At 37.2% G+C, this 24,499-nt stretch overlaps 1 protein-coding gene across 1 annotated transcript in view; it reads left to right on the forward strand.

Moving 5' to 3' along the window:
* The window catches only part of LOC126977175 (octopamine receptor Oamb), a 182,993-nt gene that overhangs the window by 136,684 nt on the left and 21,810 nt on the right, over positions 1-24,499 (forward strand). The window lies entirely within an intron of this gene.

Below are 24,499 nucleotides of genomic sequence, written 5' to 3' on the forward strand. Positions count from 1 at the left end.
AAAATATATATCTTGAGTACCCGTCATAATAATAACAATATATGAATCTTATTTCGAGGAAGAATGCTATGGCAAACTAAACTTAAATTGGTATAGTTTTAACTCTTCGACGTGAATTTCAGTTTTTCACAAATCCCGCGGAATCGAAGGCAATGAATACGCTGACGAACTTCCAGGAGTTGGTGCTAAAAGCACTCAATTTGGCCCTGAACCCTTCTGTGGTGTCCCAAGGATTCTTATCAAATCAACCCTTGATACATCACGTTCACAAGAGTGTATCAAACTCTGGAGCAACGCTCTCCAAAACCCTAATCCAAGCCTTAAACAAGAAGGCTGCGCAATGAGGCACTAGGGCTAAGTAGGGAAAACTTACGCATTCAAACCAGGACACTAACGGGGCAATGCAGATTAAACAAACACCTCTCAATCTTAGGTCTCAGAGATCAGACCGTGTAGAATCTGTTATAGTGCAGATGAAACCCCGTTACACATACTTTCTGAATGTGTAAACGTAGCATCTCTTTGGGAAGAACAATTCTTCAACCACTTGAGATACGTCAGCTCACTGCAAAAGATATAAAAAGATTCATGAAAAGAATCAATCTTAGCAGTGAGCTATATTTAACAGTGTCACAATAGATCACATTGATAACAGTGAAACAAGGCTGCACTGAACTGTATCAAAGCCACTTTACAAACCATAACCATAAAATGTTTATGTTTATGGTTTGTAACCATCTCTACATCCAGAGTAACTGTAAAAGTTTCTTATGAATTTTGAATTTGTTGTTTTTTTATTTTAATTTGTTTGGTAAGGATTATGTTATTATAGGTATAGACTTGATATCAAAGTTAAATAATGATCGAGTTAAGAAAGCAACAGGATAAACATATTCATAAAATATAAACAGTTTAATAATTTTTAGGATGGCGCTATTCGCGCCAAATCAAACTAATAACTGAAATGTTTTCTTACTTATGTTAAAGATAGCCCAACGGTAATTTATTTATTTATTTGTTTAGTTATGAACTACCTACAGAATAACATGTGATACATTAACATTAAACAAGTCTTAGGTGCTAGGGATACACATAATTATATTTATAGGCAGTTACAGCATGTACACCAATACAAGTCGTACAAAATGTTAAAATTTATATAATAAGTAAATGCTAGATAAAGTTATGTAAATTTTAAATTTATACAATGAAAGGTATATAAAAAATAAATATACAAGAATAATAATAAAGAAAAAAATGTGATATCTACCGCTGCAGACTCGAGTGTCTTAATTAATTTATCTTTAAATTTGGTTTTATCACTGAACAGATCAATGGACTTATCTCTACTAATAAATTCATTATATAGTCTACTTAATCGGGGTATTAGGAAATGATGACCGAGATTGGTCCTGTGTGTTGGGTGCGTAAAATAGGATGCCGTGGAGTACGGGGGGGAACCTTGATGCATATTTGACTCAAAAGATCAGTGTTATTTTTGATGCCGTTGAGGAGTTAAAATAAAAATAGCATATCATGTATTTTCCGTCTATCTATCAGTGAGTTTAATTTGAAAGATTTTAGCCGCATGATATATGGTAGTTGCTCGTCTTTTCCAATGGAATAAAATTTTGTGAATTTCCTTTGAATGCTTTCGATCCGATTCTTATGAACTTGGTAGCCAAGGTTCCAAATTGCCGTAGCATATTCAAGTTTGCTTCTAACTAGTGTAGAAAACAATTTTTTTTTCGTTTTCAGCTTTTTGAAAGGCTTCGCGTTTCTGAACAAAAATCCTAGAATCTTGCGCGCTGAACTACAAGTGTTTTCGACATGAACATTATATCGTAGTTTTGCATCTAGTGTTATTCCTAGATCACGTATAGTTTCTGCAGTGGGCAGTTGCTAATTGTATATTTGTGATCAATTGGAGAGCGTGTACGAGTGAAGCTACTAATGGAACATTTTGCAGGATTTAGATCCATCCCATTTAAATTACACCAGTCAGCAATTCTATCGATATCTTCCTATAATCAATAAAGCGTCGTCATGAGTTAGGATTTCTTATGCAACCTTTAAATCGTCTGCAAAAATCAAGCATTTTGAATTTATTACAAATTTGATGATGTCGTTTATAAAAATATTGAACAAGAGTGGTCCCAAAATTGATACCTGGGGAACACCCAATCTAAATTTGAATGGTTGTGAACGTCGCCACATGAGAGCCATGATAAAATTGATCCAACAAACCCAAAGGAGGAAAGCTTTGCAACTAGTAATCTATGATTAACTTTGTTGAAAGCCTTCGAGAAATCTGTAAAAATAGCATCGACTTGTGTACGAGAGTCAACAGAAGCTACAACGGAACTAATGAACTTCTACAGGTTTGTCATAGTTAATCTGGCAGCGACGAATCCATGCTGGGCTTCCGAGAGCACGTGAAGAACATGGCGTGACAATATTGGGTGCAACAGAGACTCGAATACTTTTGACAAGGTTGACAGAATCGAGATCGGCCTGTAATTGGTAATATTCTAACGACCACCCTTTTTATAGATTGGGACAATTCTAGATCGTTTATATAAGTCTGGGAAAATACCAGTATGTAATGATTTGTTGTAGATCATGCAGTTTGGTACTGAAAGGGGGACGGCGCATTTATTTATCTGTAACGGAAGTATTGCATCAGGGCCAGCTCCCTTCTTCGTCTCAGGTCTTTTTAATTTCAGGATGACACGAGATCACGAGTGTGACACAAACACGGCACAGAAAGTTATCAGATTTAGGTTGAACATAAATATTGACGTTTGGGGGATCTATAGTATCGTAAACTGATGCAAAAAAAATTGCAAACAAATTGCATACACTTGGACCATCAGTAGCTACCCTGTCATTATAGACCATTTTAGATGGATATGTGTTTGGTGATTGTCTTAAATTTTTTAGACGAGTCCAATAATATTTTGGATTATTTGCCAAATTGTTTTCGATTGATTCTATATAATTATTATAGCATTCTTTAATTGGGCTATTACTGATAGTTCTTAAGGTTTAGAATTTAAGTTTGTGTAATGGATTGTTGTAAATTTTTGCTTTTACCCTTATCTTATTCTTGAGGTTTAATATCGAAATAAGTTTATTCCTGTACCATATAGGATAATTTAATTCTTGAGCTTATCTTATTCTTGAGCTTTAATATCGAAATAAGTTTATTGCTGTACCATATAGGATAATTTAATAATAATAAAATAGGTAATCTATAGAATCCGTAAGGATATAGAACTAGATATGTCAGCGCAACAATCTGAAACAAAAGTAACATTTAAGTTAACAATTCACTTTAAAACTCAACACTGCTAATGTCACATTCTTATAAAAGTTCACAACGTTGTCGAAAACTCGTATCACCTCAACTTCTCTGGAGAGTTTGTCACTTAATCACACGGTTTCCTGAGTCCGCTAATTTCCCAGGAGATATTTCATATGTTGGTAAAAATGTAGGTATGTAGTGGATGTAGGTTTACATTGACATTTGTGAACAAGTAAACGTAATTTAAAGACTTTTATTATGACGCCTCGTCACAATCGGCGATTACACGCGAGCACGAACGCCTGGAGGGCTTATTCGCATCTAGTCACCGAACATCGTCGTAATCGTCACAGTGATCGGTGACTTGTCGGTTTTTACAACACGCATTAAAGAGAATTCGCGTGTAGTTACGCAACTACTAACAACACGCGCGTGTGCCCACAACTACACAGGTGTCCTTATCCGTTTCCTCCACATAGCGCGAGACGTACATAGTTAAAAAAGCTATTTTAATGTTGTAGTAATGGAAACACTATAAAGCCAATCGTACAACATTTTATCGTACAGGTACGAAGTCTTACAACTAAGCAAGAATAAGTATATGCGTGTAATCTTTACGCGCGATTAAATTAAAACTTAATAATAATTAACTTTAGGAATAATTAACAGATACATTAATTTATATCATTAATTAAGCCTTGTAACCATATAAGCAGTCACGTATTACTGAGGAGCTTTTTGTTAGATTTTTTGCTATTTTTTTTCTCGGAAACGCTAACGATATAACTTCACCTTTTGAGCAAAGTTAGCATTTTCTCTACCTAAAATAAAAGAACGCCTTTATAATAAATAATATTGTTTAATTAAGTGAGATTTTAATATATATTACAAAGAATGATATAATGTTATATTTTGATATTATTATTCATCAGAAAACAAACACTAAACTTTTTACAGGTCAGGTTATTATCAGGTTGATTGATTGATTGAGTTTATGGGTTTTCTCTTTTATGCTTTTTTATTGATGAATGAGTAAAACGTTCCTGGGTTTCTGCCATTTTATTTAACTGATTATTATTTTCATTTTATATTCTATTTATAATTCATTGATACCATTCGCACATTTTAAAATATTCACTCTTTAAATAAAATAATTGATAATCAGAAATTGAATTAATATGTGCTAATATAATTAGCACATATTAATATGATGTTGTTATTGAATATTAACGAATATGGCTGTTTGGGCTCGAACCCTTTGCCTATCCTAATAATGGGCGAAGAAACCAAAAACAAATTAACGAATGCCGCAAATGTCAGAAAAATTCTGTTAACTTATAATATATTAAGTAATTATTATAAAAGTAGTAATAAATAAGCAAATTATACACTTGGAGATTTTCAAAAAATATTACTGAGCATATTATAATGGTTTTTTTAAACCATAAAATTATAAGGATTTAAAAAATTGTTTCAAGTGACTTTTTTACTGAGCATTACTTCCGTTAGAAAAAATTTCTAAGTTACCCCCAATTACTGCAGAAGTTTTACCTCAAAAAACAGAATGTCAGAATGACGCATGGACAATTATACTTTTTTTTTGGAGTTTATGGCCTGGTATCTAGACCTTTAGGACATGGACACTGATACTTCTACGTTCTAACCATAGATTATATCTACCAGACAGTACTAACTCGTTACACTATTAGTTTTGTACTAAGACAAAATACTAAAGTATTAAAACTGTAGCCTAATGCTAGAGTTCAGGGTAGTCAATAACGGACTTAACATGTAGTTCGGCATTTAGCGTGTCAGAAACACATTACGGTCGGAAAGCAATTAAGAGCCTACGTAAAGCTATCTAAATGTATGTTTGGGAATGTATCCTAATTTATGGTCACCGTTTAAGGAGACCGATTTATTCCTACCAATAAAATGTATTACGTTTTACTTCACGACTTCGTTTACAATAAACGATACCCCACAGGGTTACGTTTCTGTCGTATTTGTAAATTATTAGTTCTTTTTTTTATGGAATAGGAGGACAAACGAGCGTACGGGTCACCCGGTGTTAAGTGATCACCGCCGCACGATCTCTTGCATCACCAGAGGAATCACAAGAGCGTTGCCGGCCTTTTAGGAAGGTATACGCGCTTTTTTTGAAGGTACCCATGTCGTATCATCCCGGAAACACCGCACAAGGAAGCTCATTCCACAGCTTAGTAGTACGCGGAAGAAAGCTCCTTGAAAACCGCACTGTGGAGGACCGCCACACATCCAGATGGTGGGGATGATATCCTAACTTGTGGCGTGTCGTGCGAAGGTGGAATTCTACGAAAGCACAGGAATTAAAAAATATAAATAATTCAGAAGCAACTGTAATTTACTAATTACTATGGTCTGTGGCATTTGTTTTGCGAATCAATAAAAAGATTTAATGTGAATTTACCTTATTTTGAAGTGAAAATTCTTTAGAATTGTTGTGAGTTGAAACTCGATGAAACGTAAAAGTATTCCAAAGGTATATTGACCATATTAGGACCAAAGTATTTATTTCATACTTTAGTGACCATAAGCATATTGTGCCCCGAGTCTGAATAAATCTATGATAAACGAATAAAATGTAAAATAATTATCAAACTTTGTATCACTGTGATCATTACTAAAACCTACAATTGGCCTCTTCCCGTAATTTTAAAATCGTCTCATAAAGATAATTCTTGAAGCGAAAATTTTTGAAGGTTTCACTTGTATCACATGTAAACTGCACACAATTTTTTTGGAAGGCATAAAAGGCATTTATTTTCTCAAAATTGATTCCTTTAGAATAATTTTTTATATCATTTCTAACGCTACCACCGCTTCGGAAACAAATGGCGCTCTGAGAATGAAGAAGCGGTGCAAGAAACTGTCCCAGCATTCTTTTTTTGCGTTCTTTTTAATAAAATATACAAACTGAAATAGGTAGTAACAAATAATAATATAATAATAATAGGTTACTGACATTTGGGATGTTGATTCAACAATTATTGTCCCGATAGTCGTTTCCGTAAACGGTCTTACAGCAAAGAGCCTCGACCATCATCTCAAGAGGCTCTCGCTAAATAACTGGATCAGATCGTAGTAGAGAGAAGGTATCGTGCGGAAGTTCCTCAGTGTGTCGCACTAACCACCGGCGTAATTGTAGTGAACCTACGCCGGTCGGACTCTTTTTTTATACTTATATTAGCAGTAGCCCGCGACTTCGTCCGCGTAAAATTTCTGATTTACTATGAGATTCCAACCGCTAGGAAAAACCGCACTTAATAGTTCAGACCTAAAGAGGTCGCAATTCACAATGTTTTTTTGGAATAAAGAGCCGACGGTTCTATTTTTTCCAAACTTCCCCGTAAACAAAATTTCAATTTATATTATGAGTATGAATCTTTATTTCGAGGAAGATTGCTATGGCAAACTAAACCTAGTGTTGTAATAGTTATAGCTCATCGATGTGAATTTCAGTTTTTCACAATTCCTGTGGGAACCATTGAATTTTCCGGCATGAAATGTAGCCTATATCCTTTCCAAGCTCTAGTCTGTCGCTGTACCAAATTACATTAAAATCGGTCCGATAGCTCCGGCGTAAAAGCGTTAGAAACAAACTAACATCCATATTTATAATATGAGTAGGGATTATAAATATAGGAAATAAGATTCAGGTAAGATGGAATAAAGTGTAAAATAATAACATGGACACAGTTTTACACAAATTATCTTGTCCGAAACTGCGCATAGTTTTTATTAGGGTACGGCGGGGTTAGTTGAGCAGTTTTTCACTTGGGCGGCTATAGCTCCTCAACGATAACTCTTAATGGCTTGTTCTGCATATTGATGAATTACTAATATATCCCTTAGCAAAAGTGTCCATAGTAATTCGTTTCAAGCTAGAGCTACAGCTGTTAAAATACTAAAAGTCATGCTTGCTCAACGTACCCCATGGGTGAGGTAAGTTGAGCAAGGATATAGGGCAAATTGAGCACTCAGACGGATTCAATGTTAACTAGATACGTAATCAAATTTGTTTTTGACAATCATGTTTTATTTATTATTTTTATGGGCAAAACACAACACTAAATTCTCTGAATAACTGTGGCAATTGACACAAACGAAAGTAAGACCAGCACCAGGCACACTTTTTTTATGAGCCCATTTTCTGCAAACTTGACATTGTATGCATGTGTCTCCTGGTAAACTTTCAGAATAGTTTTCGCATTAATTCAGACAGCAATAATCATCATTGTTGCTTTTTTCACTTGACTTTTATAAAAACACTTTTCTTCCATTTTTCTTGAATATTTATCCTTGGCATTTTAACTTTATCAACGTTTTTTGTTCCTCTTTTAACTGTCTGTAACCCATCCACTGGCACTACCTTCTCCTATAGGTCATATATAGGGCAAACTTAGGTATACTGAATTTTCATGAGCAGATACAGTATGTACGTTAGTCCCTCGTTGGAGTGACGTTTCGCTTATCCTTCCCAGCTAAAATATTTGGCTTCAGCACAGTGGACACTCCTGTCTCATCCACATTCCTAATTTCTGATACACTGAATCCATGTTTATTGAGAAACTATAGCTCAACTAGCCTCACCCCGAAATTTTAAGACAAAGGTGAGATTATGATTAAACTGTTAGAATTATACGCAGAACCTTTATATATATCAAAAGTAGAATAAATTTATCATAGTATAACACTTACCCGATTGAAAACAAATGAAATTTGGCTATTACAGACGAAATATTACTGTTTAAAATTATTTTACTCTTTGTTGTCAAAATAAGTAATGCGGTCATGTATGTACTTTACTCGATAGACGTGTCGCCCCTGGCGGTCGTGTGATGAGTTCTCCTCTGGCGACGCTTTCTTTACGCTATTTGATGTTTCGTGCGGTGTATAGTTTTCAAGATATTTCGATTGCCCAACTTGCCCCTATGCTCAACTAGCCGCGCCGAACCCTATGGGCACAAAGAAAACGATATATTTAATATTATATACTAACAAAACAAATCTTATTCTTATTTACAATACTATGATTACATAAAATAAAAACTATCATTACGGGGAAGCGTACTAAGAATACTGGCAGCATTTCCGAGCTGGATGGCTAGGCTGATCCGTTGACCAAAATAGCTGCCAGTAAATTCTCCGCAATACACAAATATATATAAACATCCATGACTCCGAAACAAACATTCATATTCATCAATTTGGATTCGAATCTGGGACCTCTAGGTCAGTAGGCAGGGTGACTAACCACTGGGCTAATAGGGGTTGTCATAAGTCATAGTATATTTCATAAGCAAGCAGAAGTAATTTGCAGCATATTTATGATATACTTGAACTAGATTTAAGGCAACAGCTTAGTGTCCGACAGATTGGAAGACTCTTATTAAGTGGATAAATTTGGTCTTACGACGGCAAACTGAAACTGCTTCGGAAACTGGTAAAACTTGCAAGTTATTAGTTTTTTTATAAATTTAGTTTTTTTTTATGAAAATAATGGACGAGACGAGCAGGACGGTCAGCTGATGGTATTTGATGCGTCCTGCTCATTACAATGCAGTGCCGCTCAGGATTCTTGAAAAACCCCAAAAATTCTGAGCGGCACTACAACTGCGTTCGTCACCTTGAGACATAAGATGTTAAGTCTCATTTGCCCAGTAATTTCACTAGCTACGGCGCCCTTCAGACCGCAACACAGTAATGCTTACACATTACTGCTTCACGGCAGAAATAGGCGCCGTTGTGGTACCCATAATCTAGCCGGCATCCTGTGCAAAGGAGCCTCCAACTGGTAAAACTTTAGTGTCCAAAGTTTTCAATTTGCCGCCAAATCGTAAAACAAATGACAAATGGATAAAATACATGCTCAATTAGGTTAGCAGAGATCTATTTTCAAAATAATTGTAGCCTATGTTTTTATTGTTTTGTTTACAAGTGGCCAGTTCTAAAAACTTTCATTGTCAATCTCGTCGTATGATTGATTCATCTACTGCACTCGTTATTACTTTGAGTTTTTTATGATTAAATTAATTGTTTTTGTAACTGGACTACAATACAGCGGAAGTCGGTTACGGCAAGATGGCGTCACGTTTGTGTACCTGGATGGTTTTTGGCTAAGGAAAGCTAGCAACTTTTGTCTGATGGTGAGAAGAGCAATCGATTAAATGCTCACAATATGGGTGTTTCAAGAATCCTAAAGGCACTGCTATAATTTATTTCATCTCTCAAACACCAGGACAAATACTGGTAGACGTACGCCACTGCACAGAATGTTTGCTCTCCATAACTCTAGATTTAATGATGTAGATATGTTTTCGTGTTCCTCTAAAACTTACAAACCCAGAATAAAACAAATCCTGGCACAAACAGAGTAAGTTAGAAATCACGTAATTTCATCTAAATTGTAACAATGTCTACAACTGCATTATGTTAGATTTATTTATTAACTGGTTGTCTGCAACTAAGAGTAATTTAAGTGTAAATTTAAATATTAAGTGTACTTAGTGAAACTGTTTAAGGAGACATTTTTGTGTCCATATTTCTATTTTTACTTTATCTACTTTATGTTTAAGGTTGTATCTGTATGCTGAGATGGTTTGGACATGTCGAGAGAATGAATGAAGAACGATTGATAAAGAAAGTGTATAAGGCCAGTGTGAATGAAAGTGTTGGAAGGGGTAGGCCTAGGCGGACGTTTCAAGATCAAATCAGGGACGTCTTGAAAAAAGGCCAGGTCAAGAGTACCCTAAATCGGAGAGCATGTATGAAAGGAATAATGAAAGTGGACGAAGCGAAACAAGTATGTAAGGATCGTAGCAAGTGGAAAGAAGTGGTCTCTGCCTACCCCTACGGGAAAGAGGCGTGATTTTATGTATGTATGTATCTGTATTTGTTTCCAAATAAATAAACAAATAAATATAGCTTATATATATAATAGGGTGTTTGCGTAGTGTAGAACACTACAGCAAAAATGGTGATCGTTTTCTGAGATTAGCGTCAACAAACAAAGAGACAACAATTCAAAAATCTTTCGCCTCGATTATATTAGAAAAAACGTATGTAAAAAGTTTTCTGTACATGATGAACATGATGATGAATATGATGAACAGGCCCGCCATTCTTTAAAGTATATTTTATCATGTATAAGATTTATAATATCCGGACGACCGAGCCTTGCTGGACATCTTGATTTGGACCGGGGTCTTCTCCTTTCCGGATCACCCAATCCCACCTGAGCTATTATAGTCTTGTATTCTAATGTTATTGTAGCTGTTTTTCATTAAAACACGGATAAAACTACATTTTTTCAAATTTAAACCTAGGTACATCGATTTCTCGCCCCCAAAACTACCTGTTCACTAAATTTCATTTAAACCGTTGGAACCGTTTTCGAGATTCAGATTATATATACTATATATATGTTGCCTCTCAATATATTCTTGATAATGTTATAATAATAATAATTCCTTTATTTCAGGCTACATGGCCCATAAAATAAATACCTTATAGTGTAACATACACATGATAATTATATAACTTAAATCTACGTCACATTTTCGCGGCGATGTGAGGCGCGGGTTCGGTAGGTTCCGGCGGTCGGCGACGTCCGCGATACTTGCCGAACACGACCCCCTTCGGCCACAGCTGCACGTCCAGGAAGGTTGATATATGTTCTGTTGGGACGCGAACAACAAAAGAGTTGAAGTCTACTGCGTGACGCGTAAACTTTTTGACCCCCAACCGGAACCTTGTCTTCTCCACCAAGTACTGAACAATGTCGGAGGCCTTGGCGGTGTGGTGAAAGCGAGAGACGTAGATATACGTCGCTGGGATAACGGGACGCAGGAGCTGGTTCTGTCCTGTCGGTGCTGTGCCACTTTGGTTATGACTAGGAGGTCTCCTCTTCTTCCGCTCCACCTTAATGAAGCCATCCTTGTCGGTCAGACCCTTCGACACAGCTCTACAAGCGGGTTCGTTGCGGGCGTGCCCGCTTCCACTTTCTGTACTCAGGACTGTCCGCTTTCTGGGTTGCTGCCGGATGGCAGCAGCATAGTCACGTTGAAGTGTTGACGTAACGACAGCAGGTGACACCTCCGAGAGGGGAGGAGGTGAGGGACGGGCAGCAAGTACATTACCGCTTACACGTGCGGGCGCAGCGGCCGGTGTCGAGTCAAATTTCGCTGATTCAATACTCGCTGGCGAAGCAATGCAAGCCCCACGTCGTGTGTTGATGTTATTGGCCTCTATTGACCTACTTGATGATGATGATGTCATCCCATACGTATCCGTCGACGGCACCCTTAACTCGTCTTCGTCTAAGCTCTTGCATGAGCGCGAGAATGACTCGCAAAACCAAATTTTGTTTTGAAGGTCCTATTGCAAGAAGCGCAGTAAAGAGACCCACTTGAATTGCGAGTATAGTTGTAGGAGGGCTTGGGTCAAGTTTTACGGATCAGGCCTTTGGCGTCAAGGTCTTCAAGACGCGAACGCTCAAAGTTTTCTATACCCGTGTTGACAGCAGTTTGCCACTCCGACCTCTGCGTTGCAAGCTCCTCCCATGACTCACTAGACATGCCAATAGCAGTCAAGTGGCGTTTTAAGACATCCCTGTAACGCAGAAACTGTCCTCCAGGCTTTCGTTTACCTGAGCTAAGCTCAGAGTAAAATACCTTTTTTGGTAATCTGGAAGACTCCATGCGTACAAAGTATCCACACCAGCGTAGTTGGCCTTTCATTTGCATACACTCCATTCCAGCGAGCTTAGCTCGACGTAGAACCTCCGAGTTTGGCACACGATCCTGCCATCTCACCCGAAGAACCGCCCGAAGACACTTCATGTGGAAGGTATCAAGGCGTCTGATATCTCCCTTGTAAAGACACCAGGTCTCCGAGGCATAGAGCAACAATGGTAAGATTATGGCCCTGTAGACAGCGAGTTTTGTGGGGAGTTTCAGGTCATGTAATTTCCAAACTCGTCGGCTAAGACTTGAAATTTGATGCACAGATCTAGATGATGCTGATCTCGTCCATACTATCAATTGCGTGCTGAAGGAATGCCAGCAATTCATTGGCTATGAGTTTTTCGGAACTCATAGTCATAATAGCGTGCAGCGGCGGTTGCCGCGCAGATCGCGAATATAAATTATATTCGTAAGTTTAGTGAGCATGTACGTTACCGAGCGTTAGTAGTCGTAGTAATAGTAGTAGAGCGAGAGTTATGTACATAGGCACATAAGTGAATTTGCTAGAAACTGTCATAAACATATCGTTAACACCAGGAACAAACATAAACTTATAATGCCTACTACTCGAGTTAGTAAGTCTTTTGTGGGGCGTTGTATATGCTTTTACAACAAGATCCCAGATAATGTTTAATACAAATGTATTACGAAATTCAGAAAGAAGAAAGAATTGTCAAACGTTTGTGTGGTAAAGGTTACTATAACATAAATGACTTTCTTAATGATACCACTGATTGGGATAAATTTTATTGTACGATTTTATATTGTAACCATATTTTTATATTCAATAAAGAAGCCCGCTGGGTTCAGATCTGAGACATAACTTTGGGAATGGGTGATAGTTTTTGTCTTTACCACTTTAGCGAAATTGTTAATCGGTTTCTAAGATTAGGGTCCACAAACAAACAGACAATAATTAAAAAAAAACAGTTTCATTATAAAATAAACTATGTATATAAATAGTTTTTTGTAAACAATGAATATGATAAACAGACACGCCACTCTTTAAATTTTATTTTATCATGTATAAGATTGATATAAGCATCGCCAAACCACAAAAGGAAAATACTAACTGTAACTGAGCCTATTCTTAGATTCAGAATGCTCACGGAAAATGGAACCAGATTACTGTTACGACTCCAGTTTTAACAATAAAAATATTCAAATAAACTCTTTAACAGTGTTCGCTCTTGCCTCATATATCCATGAGCACGCAACAATGAATAAGTTGATACAGTTGTCAAGACGCAGGCTTTAGCGGATATACCAGTGGATTTTACCAGTGGCGAAAGACTGCTGGATTAAGTTCTATTATTTGTGTATGTTATATTATTATCTACATATCTAAAAATGAATTGCTGTTCGTTAGTCTCGCTTAAACTTGAGAACGAGGCTAATATTGGTATTGAATTATTTGTAGAAGTCCAGGGAAGGTTTAAAATGTGAATAAATATGAAAGTATTAAATTAAAAAAAAAACAACAATTTTGTTTTTCCTCTCATGTGTCCCCCGTCGTCTGATATTTGTTTTGTATGGACATATTTTCTATGAGAGAATTTATTGACGCACGGTTTGACAGTTCTGCTGTAAAACAATTTCATACAACAAAAGGGAGCATATTTTACGAAATAATTCTTGATGTTATGATATATTACTGACAAATTCATAAAAAAACATTATTTTATTTATTATATACAGAACAACGTCTGTCGGGTCAACTAGTTATTTATAAAATTTATTCATTATATTTTTTATGATAATAAGGGACGAGCCGAGCAGGACGTTCAGCTGATGGTAATTGATATGCCCTGCCCATTATAACGCAGTGCCAGTCAGGATTCTTGAAAAACCCAACAATTCTGAGCGGCACTACATTTGCACTCATCACCTTGAGACAGATACGACTTAGGGACATTCAAGAAAAAAGCATACTCCCACCTTAAAGGCCGGCAACGCATTTCTTGACACACCTGTTGTTGCGGATGTCCATGGGCGGTTGCCTCACCTCTCCCCATCCCGTGACCCTCTTGCCCGTTTGCCCCCTCTCATATAAAAAAAAAAAACCTTGAGACATAAAATGTTAAGTTCCTTCAGACCGAAACACCATAATGTTTACACCTTTCTGCTTCACGGCAGAAATCGGCGCCGTTGTGGTGCCCATAATCTAGCAAGCACCCTGTACAAGGAAGGTAAAACCACTGGTACCGATTAGATGCCAAAAGAAGAAGAGGAAGACCTGGTCCCGCAAAGCAAATAATAAGGACGAATGAAAGAAGGGGAGGCCTTCTTAAGTAGTTAGTAATAGTTTTATATTGTAATAGGCTTAAATGAATAAATATTGCTTAAATGTTTATTTAATGAAAGGATTAAGAGGCTTTTTCAGATTTAAGAACTCTAAAACAACATACTATCGCACTAACACGTGCAAGACAATCATCAGTGCATTCAGGTAAACGCTACTAAAAATCGTGAGTTAAAAACTCAATATTAGGGTTTCGCTGTCGGCAATATCTCCCCCAAAAATTAATCAATCGTTCAATCAATTGAGAGTTGAACAAAGCAAACAGAATTTTGTAACGAGGCGGTACTCGAACGGTTTGCTCAGTTGGTTAGAGCACCGGCACGGAACGCCGGAGGTCGTGGGTTCGAATCCCGCATCGTTCATAATATTTGTTTTTCAAATTTTATTTGTGTATTAATCCTAGAAGTGAGGGCTATCACTTTAAAAACATAACATATTAATCAATCGTTAATGTATTCTGAATGAGAGAGAAATATTCTGAGTTTTGATTTTTTCTTTTAATGCTGTCGAATTTGTATGCTAGTCCTCTGATTGCAGCCTATAAAATTAAACCGTTTTACTGAATGCATCAACTTTTAGAGCTTGAATTCATTGTTTGTGTATGGATGCTTCGTGAACATGATGGTCATGATAACTGTCATAATTACTCATCGTCCGAGCAATTATTATAGTCGTGTGTCACTATCACACAGATCAAAACTGCATATTTACAAACACACGCAGACAAAGCCGCGCGCCAAGATGACTTGAAGGATCTGTATTAATATTTCTTCTTAAGGCGCTATAGTCCTAAAAAGTAACATTTTTGAAAATCTACTTAAAATACTTCTACAAATACTACGATTCCATTTTTTTGACAAGTTTATCTTCATTTCTTTATCTAAATTATCGCAGTTTCGGAAACACGATTACGAAAAAAAATCTCGATAGATTTATTTTTTGAAAAATAGTCTTTTTATTTGAATTATTTTATATTATCATAAATTTATGATAGCTATAAACACAAAACTTATTGTATTCGATAGTTTATTAGTATTTATAAATTTTCCTTGTGGGTTTTATCAATACGCTTTGTGAATTATTTTATATTAATTTTTTTCGTTATAAACCAAACGCGACGCCTTGGTTGCATGCTCGCTCATGCCAGCAGTACGCCCGTGACGCTAAACCTGCACAATAGAAGGCAAGTAGGAAAGCCCGAGAGTAAGAAATACTCTTCCTCAATCGGTGTCAATCGCTCTCTCCCTTGAACAAAAATGTCTCAAATTTCCGTGACGTTCTTTTCCGTTTCATTTGTAAAAAAATTGCCCTCATGCGCCTAAAGAAGTTTCACTTCAAAATGCATAAAAATATCACAGCATTTCGTACTTTTTTTTTTATTTTTTTATATGAGAGGGGGCAAACGGGCAAGAGGCTCACGGGATGGGGAGAGGTGAGGCAACCGCCCATGGACATCCGCAACAACAGGTGTGTCAAGAAATGCGTTGCCGGCCTTTAAGGTGGGAGTATGCTTTTTTCTTGAAGGTCCCTAAGTCGTATCTGTTCGGGAAGACCGCTGCCGGTAGTTGATTCCACAAAGTGGCTGTGCGAGGCAAGAAATTTCGAAGAAAACGCGCGGTTGTGGAATGCCAGACGTCTACGTGATGCGGATGGTACTTTGCACGTAATGTCCGATGGTGGAATTCGGCCGCTGGAATCAACCCGAACAGCTCCTCTGAGCACTCCCCGTGATAAATGCGGTAGAAGATGCAGAGAGAACCCACATCTCTACGCAATGCCAGAGAATCAAGCCGATCGGAGATGACTTGATCGTCGATGATTCGAGCCGCTCTTCGTTGTATGGGGTCAAATGGAAGAAGCTGGTACTGGGGAGCACCCGCCCAGAGGTGAGAACAGTACTCCATGTGAGGCTGAATTTGCGTCTTATAAAGTTGCAGGCGGTGGCTTTTAGTGAAGTACTGTCTCGCCTTACTGAGTACACCAAGCTTTTTAGAGGCCAATTTGGCCTTCCCTTCCAAGTGACCACGGAACTGAACGTCGCTCGATATATCGACGCCAAGTATGCCAATACAGGCTGTGGCAGTTAGAGGAGTGATCTCGAATCGAGGGGATACGACGAAGGGAGACTTTTTAGTGGTGAACGCACAAACTTGTGTCTTCTTGGGGTTGAATTGGACTAAATTTTGTCGGCCCCATTCCGAGACTTTGCAAAGCATAGTCTCGATTTCAGACACAAGTTTGATCCGGTTCTCGTCGACGCTATCCCGGGACATGTTGGCACGGCCGGTGTAGGAAGCATACCCCGTGCTGTCGTCTGCATAGCAATGAATATTGCTGATTTGCAGCATATCATTGATATGCAGAAGAAACAGCGTAGGGGATAGCACACAGCCTTGCGGGACACCAGTGTTATAATATGTGTAATATGTAAGTGTGTAATAAAATGGAGGTTATGGCAATGGGGCGGTAGTTGGACGGATCTGAGCGTACACCTTGCTCAGGGATTGGGTGCACTAAAGCCGCCTTCCATAATTTCGGGACTACGCCTGATGAGTAGGAGAGCCGTAAAAGACGGGTAAGGACCGGCGCCAGTTCCGGAGCACATGTCCGCAGCACTATCGGGGGAATGCCATCGGGCCCGCTCGATTTGTGAATGTCCAAGGTGAGAAGCGCCTTAAGCACGGCACCATGCCCGATTTTTACCTCCGGCATTAATGAATCGCACGGCGGAATATGCGGTGGTGGTGCACCTTGGTCATCCAGAGTCGAGTTGGACGCGAAGAGGGAGCCCAGGAGATCAGCTTTCTCTTTCGCGTCATGGGCCAGCGAGTCATCATCCCTGTGCAGTGGCGGAATGGCTGGCTGGCAGAAATTCTCTTGCGCAACCGTTTTTATAAAATATTACGCGGTCCTTCCGGGGTGGGGTCGTTGACCCGCATAGCTCGGCTAGTGTCTAAGCCATGCCCGTGTCGAACGTATATATAACGCTATAGATAAATACGTTCGAGTGATTTTTGCCTAAAGTGTTGGGAAAACCTCGCCTTAAGTACTGATTATGTACATATTGATCTCGCTAGTACATCATTTATTATGCTGGGATTGTCACCTACTCTTAAGTGGGGTCAAAATATGAATTCGCGGCTTCCTTTAACTTGTGCCACCGGTAACTATTCTATTTCCGTTTGGAAAAAGGTACAATGTCAGCATTGAGCAAGTGTGGGGAGTTCAGCGGAGAAACGGCTCAGTTTTAATATTTATTATACTTTCAGTTCTGTTTGAACATTTACCAGCGTTATAAGATATTTTTTTTTATGGAATAGGAGGACAAACGAGCGTACGGGTCACCTGGTGTTAAGTGATCACCGCCGCCCACATTCTCTTGCAACACCAGAGGAATCACAAGAGCGTTGCCGGCCTTTAACGAAGGTGTACGCACTTTTTTTGAAGGTACCCATGTCGTATCGTCCCGGAAACACCGCACAAACCTCCTTGAAAACCGCACTGTGGAGGACCGCCACACATCCAGATGGTGGGGATATATCGTATGTTGTCAGTTGTAAGGATTTATTGAAAATGAGCTTATGCCCCCTTATTCCTTTTATGGAAGACCTATTTATAAAAATCTTGCAATGATGGCTTTGACGTTTAATTATTAAACAATGAATACGGCTGTATGGGCTTGAACACATTGCCTCTCCAAATAATGGACGAAGAGACGAAAAAAAAATAACGAATGACGCAAACTTTAGAAAATTTTGGGAACCAACTTCAACGTGTTACTTTCGTGTTACCGCATCTTAAAATTTGACTCTCATCATTTTTTCATAACGCGCCTAAAGAAGTATAACTTCAATAATAATAAAATCTGTATATTCCACGAATTAATGCTGTAGGTAGGACATGTTATATTGATGCTATTTACGTTGTTGTAGGTATGTTTGAAAAAAAAAGAAAATTACAGCTTTAACAGGTTTGAATAAGATTTATATAAATGGAGTCTTTTAGGATAGGTTATAAAATTGTTCTATCAGCTAATATTTCGATTAATATCTATTGATTTATCTTAACTCGACGGCATAACTTATATGAAATAGGAGCAAACAGGTACTTGTGAATCACCTAATGTCAAATGAATCTGTGGTCTATGTTTTCTCGTAAAATTAAACGAATTAAAATATTGTTGTTGGAACAGGAGGTACTATGTTTTTATGAGAGACCCATTTTTCGATTGCATTTACTTTATTGTTTATAGCAAATTAATAAAATATAAAAAGTGCGATTTAGTCCGTGACGGTACCAATGGCTGCGAAGCACGCAAATTTGTCTGGATAAATAAATTGTATTATTTTCACTATATTTAATGTGTAAATATAAAAAGTACGTAGTTATCCTTTTGACAAGTATGGGCTATCCTAAGTATACCTTTATTATGTCCTCGTCGTCCATAAAAAAAATATTTCTTTTAAATTTTCGAAATGCATGATAAAAAAGCGGCCAAGTGCGAGTCGGACTCGCACATGAAGTGTTCCGTAGCAGCAAGTAACATATTATAAAAGTGGTATAGATAGGAAAATGATATTAAAATATTTAAATGGAAAATCAAAAAATCTTTGCTCAAAATCATACAGTGCAAATGAGCTCTCATCATTTATACATATTAAAAAACTACTTACTAGATCTCGTTCAAACCAATTATCGGTGGAAGTTTGCATGGTAATGTACATCATATATTTTAACACTTTGGAAGCGTCTCTCGCGCAAAGTATTCAATTTAGAAAAAAATATATTAGAAACCTCAATATAATTTTTGAAGACCTATCCATAGATGACCCCACACGTATTCACGGTTCACAGAATACATCTACTTACCAAGTTTCAACAGTATAGTTCTTATAGTTTTGGAAAAAAGTGGCTGTGATATACACGGACAGACAGACAGACATGACGAATTTATAAGGGTTCCGTTTTTTGAATTCGGAACCCTATAAATCTACGCTGTCAATTAGATTATAAGCAGAGCTGAAATAAATGTATAATATATAGTAATGCACAAGACTAGATACTTATCTTAGCTTTTTACACCGCGGAAAATAGGTTAGCGCGTTCCACGAAACAAAATATTTACACAAATTAAAGGCATTATAAATCATAAAGTTAAGAAAAACTTACAAGTTTTGCATCGCAAACTTACTACCACAATGACTAACTTTCACTTACTATAAATCCGAAGAGATTTATTAAGGGTTTACTGGCGTTGGGGTTGGAATATATCGCTTCTTTTGCATTAAATTAAGCCTCCGCGGAAAGTTGTTGAGTTAGAGAGGTGATTCAGATGAGAGGTTTCCTTCGGGAGTTAATATCACTAGGATATATTTGAAGCGACGTAAACTAAGTCTGTGTACAAAAACAAATCATGAGGAATTATCGCCTTATTACATACACATTATCACATGAGAAACTTGTGCTGATTTGCAAATTCAATAACTAAAAACCTGGCAGTCGAATCACTCTGGATTTTTGCCTGAACATACATCTGGCCATACTTAACATTTTGAGCAATATCAACATTATAAGAAAATCAGGCAAACGCAACATATAAATAGCGCGTGCTAATTTAGAATAATTTGTAAATGATGTTTGACTTTAATTATAGTAAATGAATCAAGTCGAAGTTTTTTTAAATCGGTCCAGAAATGGCCGAGAAACAATTTAACACAGAAATCAATTGGAGTCACCCGGTGGAAGCTCCGATCAGCTTTGTTCAATAGGCTACGCTAGGTCAAATGATAGTTTCTAATACCGATTGAGAAGGTAACCTTAAGGACCTTCTGTTATTTATAGAAGATATATTCTCACTAGCTGACACGACAGACGTTCTGTTCATAATAACAAAAACTCTTGCGGGTAGAAATGGACATTAATGTACATATATTCAGAAAACAATGCGTTATTCGTTAAATTTAAACTTATCTTTCTATTTTTCTTTCAAAAATAAAGAAGAATCTTAATAGCAAATAAAGTAATACTTACGAATATTTATTCACCTTTAACATTATTATATTGTATAAAATATAAAGTCCTTTCCCAAATATATAGAGCAAGAAATGTACCATTATTAAACCCAATGCTTAACATCCCTGTAATGTATTTCATCCCCTACCAGGTCGAAACGACGTTACCTCGTAATAATATTCATTATTACTGCTTGAATTTAATCATGGGCCTAGCAGATGTCGAGAAGTGTCCGCTACTGAAAGTACTCGATGTCATCTCGATCGACTCTTTTTATTAAGTAAATTTAACATGCGTCTTTGATATTTGATTGAACCGTATTTATGTACAGGATTAAAAACTTGTTTTATAGAATGTTAGTCTAAAAAGTATTCATTTAGTCATCACTCTTGGCGTTGCTTAGAGACGTCGCTTTATTGTGTGTGTTTTACCGCATTTATCACGGGGAGTGTTCCGAAGAGCTGTTTTACCTGATTCCTGCCGCCGAATTCCACCTTCGCACGACACGCCACAAATTAGGATATCATCCCCACCATCTGTGCAGTGCGGTTTTCAAGGAGCTTTCTTCCACGTACAACAAAGCTGTGGAATGAGCTTTCTCGTGCGGTGTCGTCCCGGACGATACGACATGGGTACCTTCAAAAAAAGCACGTACACCTTCTTTAAGGGCCGGCAACGCTCCTGTGATTCCTCTGGTGTTAAGAGAATGTGAGAGGCGATGATAACTTAACACCAGGTGACCCGTACGCTCGTTTGTCCTCCTTTTCCATAAAAAAGAAACTCATCACTCATGGTGCAATAATAGTGAAGATTCATTGACAAGTCGGGTTGCCTGTTACGAGCTGAATCTAAGGAAACTATAGTGAATTACTACACCATGCACCAAAAATCAAACAGTTATCATGATGTATCTAAGGATAAGTTTAACTTTAAGGCATTGTTGCGGCAATTGACCTCGAGTTAGCCAAGGTTATCCAGCGGATCACTTTTCATTATACGTCAACCCAAAATCGCTTCATTTGTGTGCCGATTCGAAAGGTAAGGCATGGTTTACCACACGTTACTCTCGATCACTTAAATCATAGGTTACACATTTCTTAAGAGTTTTTATTTTACCGATTTGATGTAAATGGGTAAATTTTGTGGGTAATAACATCAAGCCGTGCCACTAATTCTTAGCACTCACTTAAAATTAACACATCAGGAACCAAAGAAAAGTACAGTAAGGCTTATTTCCGATCAACATAATAAGGTGTTTGCAGTTTTTTGTCCCAAAAAGATTTGCTACTCGGCTTATTAGTTGACCCAACATTGTTTTTCAGTGGCTACCTTCAAGAATCGGCAATAAAGTAAGGTAATTTTAGCTATTGAATAGTCGGTGAACACTTTAAGAATCATCAAGAAAATGTGTTTAGTGTAAGCGGCAAAAATAACTATCGAGATGTTTAATTTGACGAATCTCGAAAACCAATAGTTGGGGTGCTACTGATTGAATGTTTGCCCGTATTCGTTGACGTTTCACGCATTTGTGCTCCGAATAGCAAGGACATGATAAGCGCTATTACAAATGCTGTGCGGGCGCTCTATCTGCTAGTATATAACATCGTCTGTAGTTGACGTGAGTTATAAGCTCATTGGTCAAATCTATATATATTTTAGGATTTTACGATATTTCTTAAAGCGCCAAGTATTTAAAATTAAATAGCTTTTTGTGTATAGATCATAACTACATTACTACATAGCACAAGCTATTTATCGATAGATTGTGCCTTACCCTATGCCCATTCGCGTCGCATCGCTTTCGGATTTTGATGTCACCGCAAGATGTGGCAAGGAGCGAGAAGTAAACAGACGGCAACGTCGCATTTAATCTGTCCGATGAACACCAGCGACTTTAATGCTAATTTCGCTTTATGATGTTTAAAGATTCAAGTTTATTGAATCATTGACCCAGTGACCCAATTTTACAGTGTGTTCATATTTGCTCAAAATTAAAGTCTACATTATAAAATACGTGTATAACTAAGTTTTTAAAAATGATTTGGAACATCAACATTGTTTATTTTCACACCTCCTTCTCGATAATGCTATGTTTTTATTTATTTGATTATTCAATAATTATTTATCTAATAAATATAATATCCAAGACTGTATTACGAATTTAAAATTACAATGTGAGATTGAACTATTCCTGTGTGGCGTATGAGCGTGTTTTTTAAGCGACTTCAAAAAAGGAGGAGGTTCTCAGAGATTCGTCGTTTTTTTTATGTTTGTTAACTCTAAACTTTCGACTGGGTGAACCGATTTTGATAATTCATATTTTATTTGAAAGCTGGTGCTTCCCGTGTGGTACCATTGTAATTTGCTCTTGATCTGACAATGACATGCATGAGAAAACTATAAGTCTTAAATTTGCTATAAGTATGCTCGCGACAAATTTACGAATAACTCGTTTTTATTTTATTGGGAAGAATATACTTCATAATTTGGTGAGAGTTTCGTTATTTTGTATGTTATCCGGATATTTGAGTTACTTACCGCAACGTCGTTATGGTCGAGTTATTGTCACAGTCAATCAATGAAACTCCTTAACGACTTACAGTAAGGGTGCGATCTGTGGCAGAACTTCTAATTACTGTCTGTTATCAAATTGCAACGTTCATTGCCGCATTGCAAAATTTTCTAGATCTAGGTACACATATTTAGACAAATTATTAGTAAGTGTACTTCAGATTCACCAAAACGCAATAAATAAAATAAAAATTAATAAAAAAACAGCCGACATCAAAAACACAATTCCAAAACAATAGATTTAATATACACTAAAAAGCATAAAAATAATTGCGTTTTTGATACAATCTAATTATAGTTACGATTATTGTTATTTTTGGAGTCGGTGTCAGTCAAGGTAGTTTTGTAACTACATACATAGTTATAGGTGAGATGTGCTTGAGTCTTACACGCAACGAGAGGAGGCGAGAGGGAGAATGGGGCCGCGGGAGGACACCGGTTCCAAAAATAGCAATAATCGAACCTAGAATTAGATTTAATTATCAGATTGTATAAAAATACGCAATTATTTTAATATCTCAATATCGCTCTTATACCACTCTTTTTAGTGTAAATTATATCTATTGTTTTGGAATAGTGTTATTAAAGTCGGTTGTTTTTTTGGTAAATAATTTTTAAAACATGTAGACCATAATATTATGCTACATGCGCGTATAGTGTCACATTCGATATCGTTGGATGGACCAGAAAACCCTGTAAACAAAGCCCCGTTGGTTATTTATACTATCTGTGATTTTGTCTATATTATGTTCGATGAAATTCATTTTGGAGTCTATTCTAACACTCAAGTCACGTACAGAGATAGTTGTCAGGATAATATAGGTATCATTTATATAAAAGACACTTACCCCTTATTCATAATGGTCCGCTAACTTTAAACAGCCGCTAAGGAGTGTTTTTTCTCATTCTGACTTAGGTCAGTCTACTTTTTTTTCTTCTAAGAAGACAGAGTGCGAATTAGCAATGCTTTAAGTTAGCAGACTATTATGAATTTAAAGAATAATAATATCCTAAGAAAAGACATAATCTATTACGGGCATGTTCCGATATGCACTGCGAGCACTGCACAGTACTATCACTGTAGAAAAATTCGTTCCGTTATGGACTGTCAGTATACTGCCGCAGTACCCTAGGGAAATATATGACGTCATAAATCGCCGCCATATTCTACTGTGAGCACTGGCGTTTTCGAGGTAAGGTACTCGCAGTACTTTTATCACGTGATCATTCAAAACCACTCGAGTGCCTAACGTTAGTTTTTTTTTAATGAACTAGAAAACTTTAATACACTCGTTTGAATCCTGCGTCAATAAATGCGGCTGACAGTATACGGGATTGCGTTCCGTTTTAAATAGTAACCAGTATAACTGGCTATATACGAACGGCTTTACAGTATACTAAATTGACGTCATAATGTACAGTGGTTGCACTGCATATCAGAACATACCCTTAGTCGTTTCATTTGACAGGTGACCCAAGATCTCGTACATACCTTTTTCAGAGGATAAGTTTGGCCATACA

Source organism: Leptidea sinapis, chromosome 44 (assembly GCF_905404315.1).
Source record: "Leptidea sinapis chromosome 44, ilLepSina1.1, whole genome shotgun sequence".
In the NCBI taxonomy this organism is placed as follows: Eukaryota; Metazoa; Arthropoda; class Insecta; order Lepidoptera; family Pieridae; genus Leptidea; species Leptidea sinapis.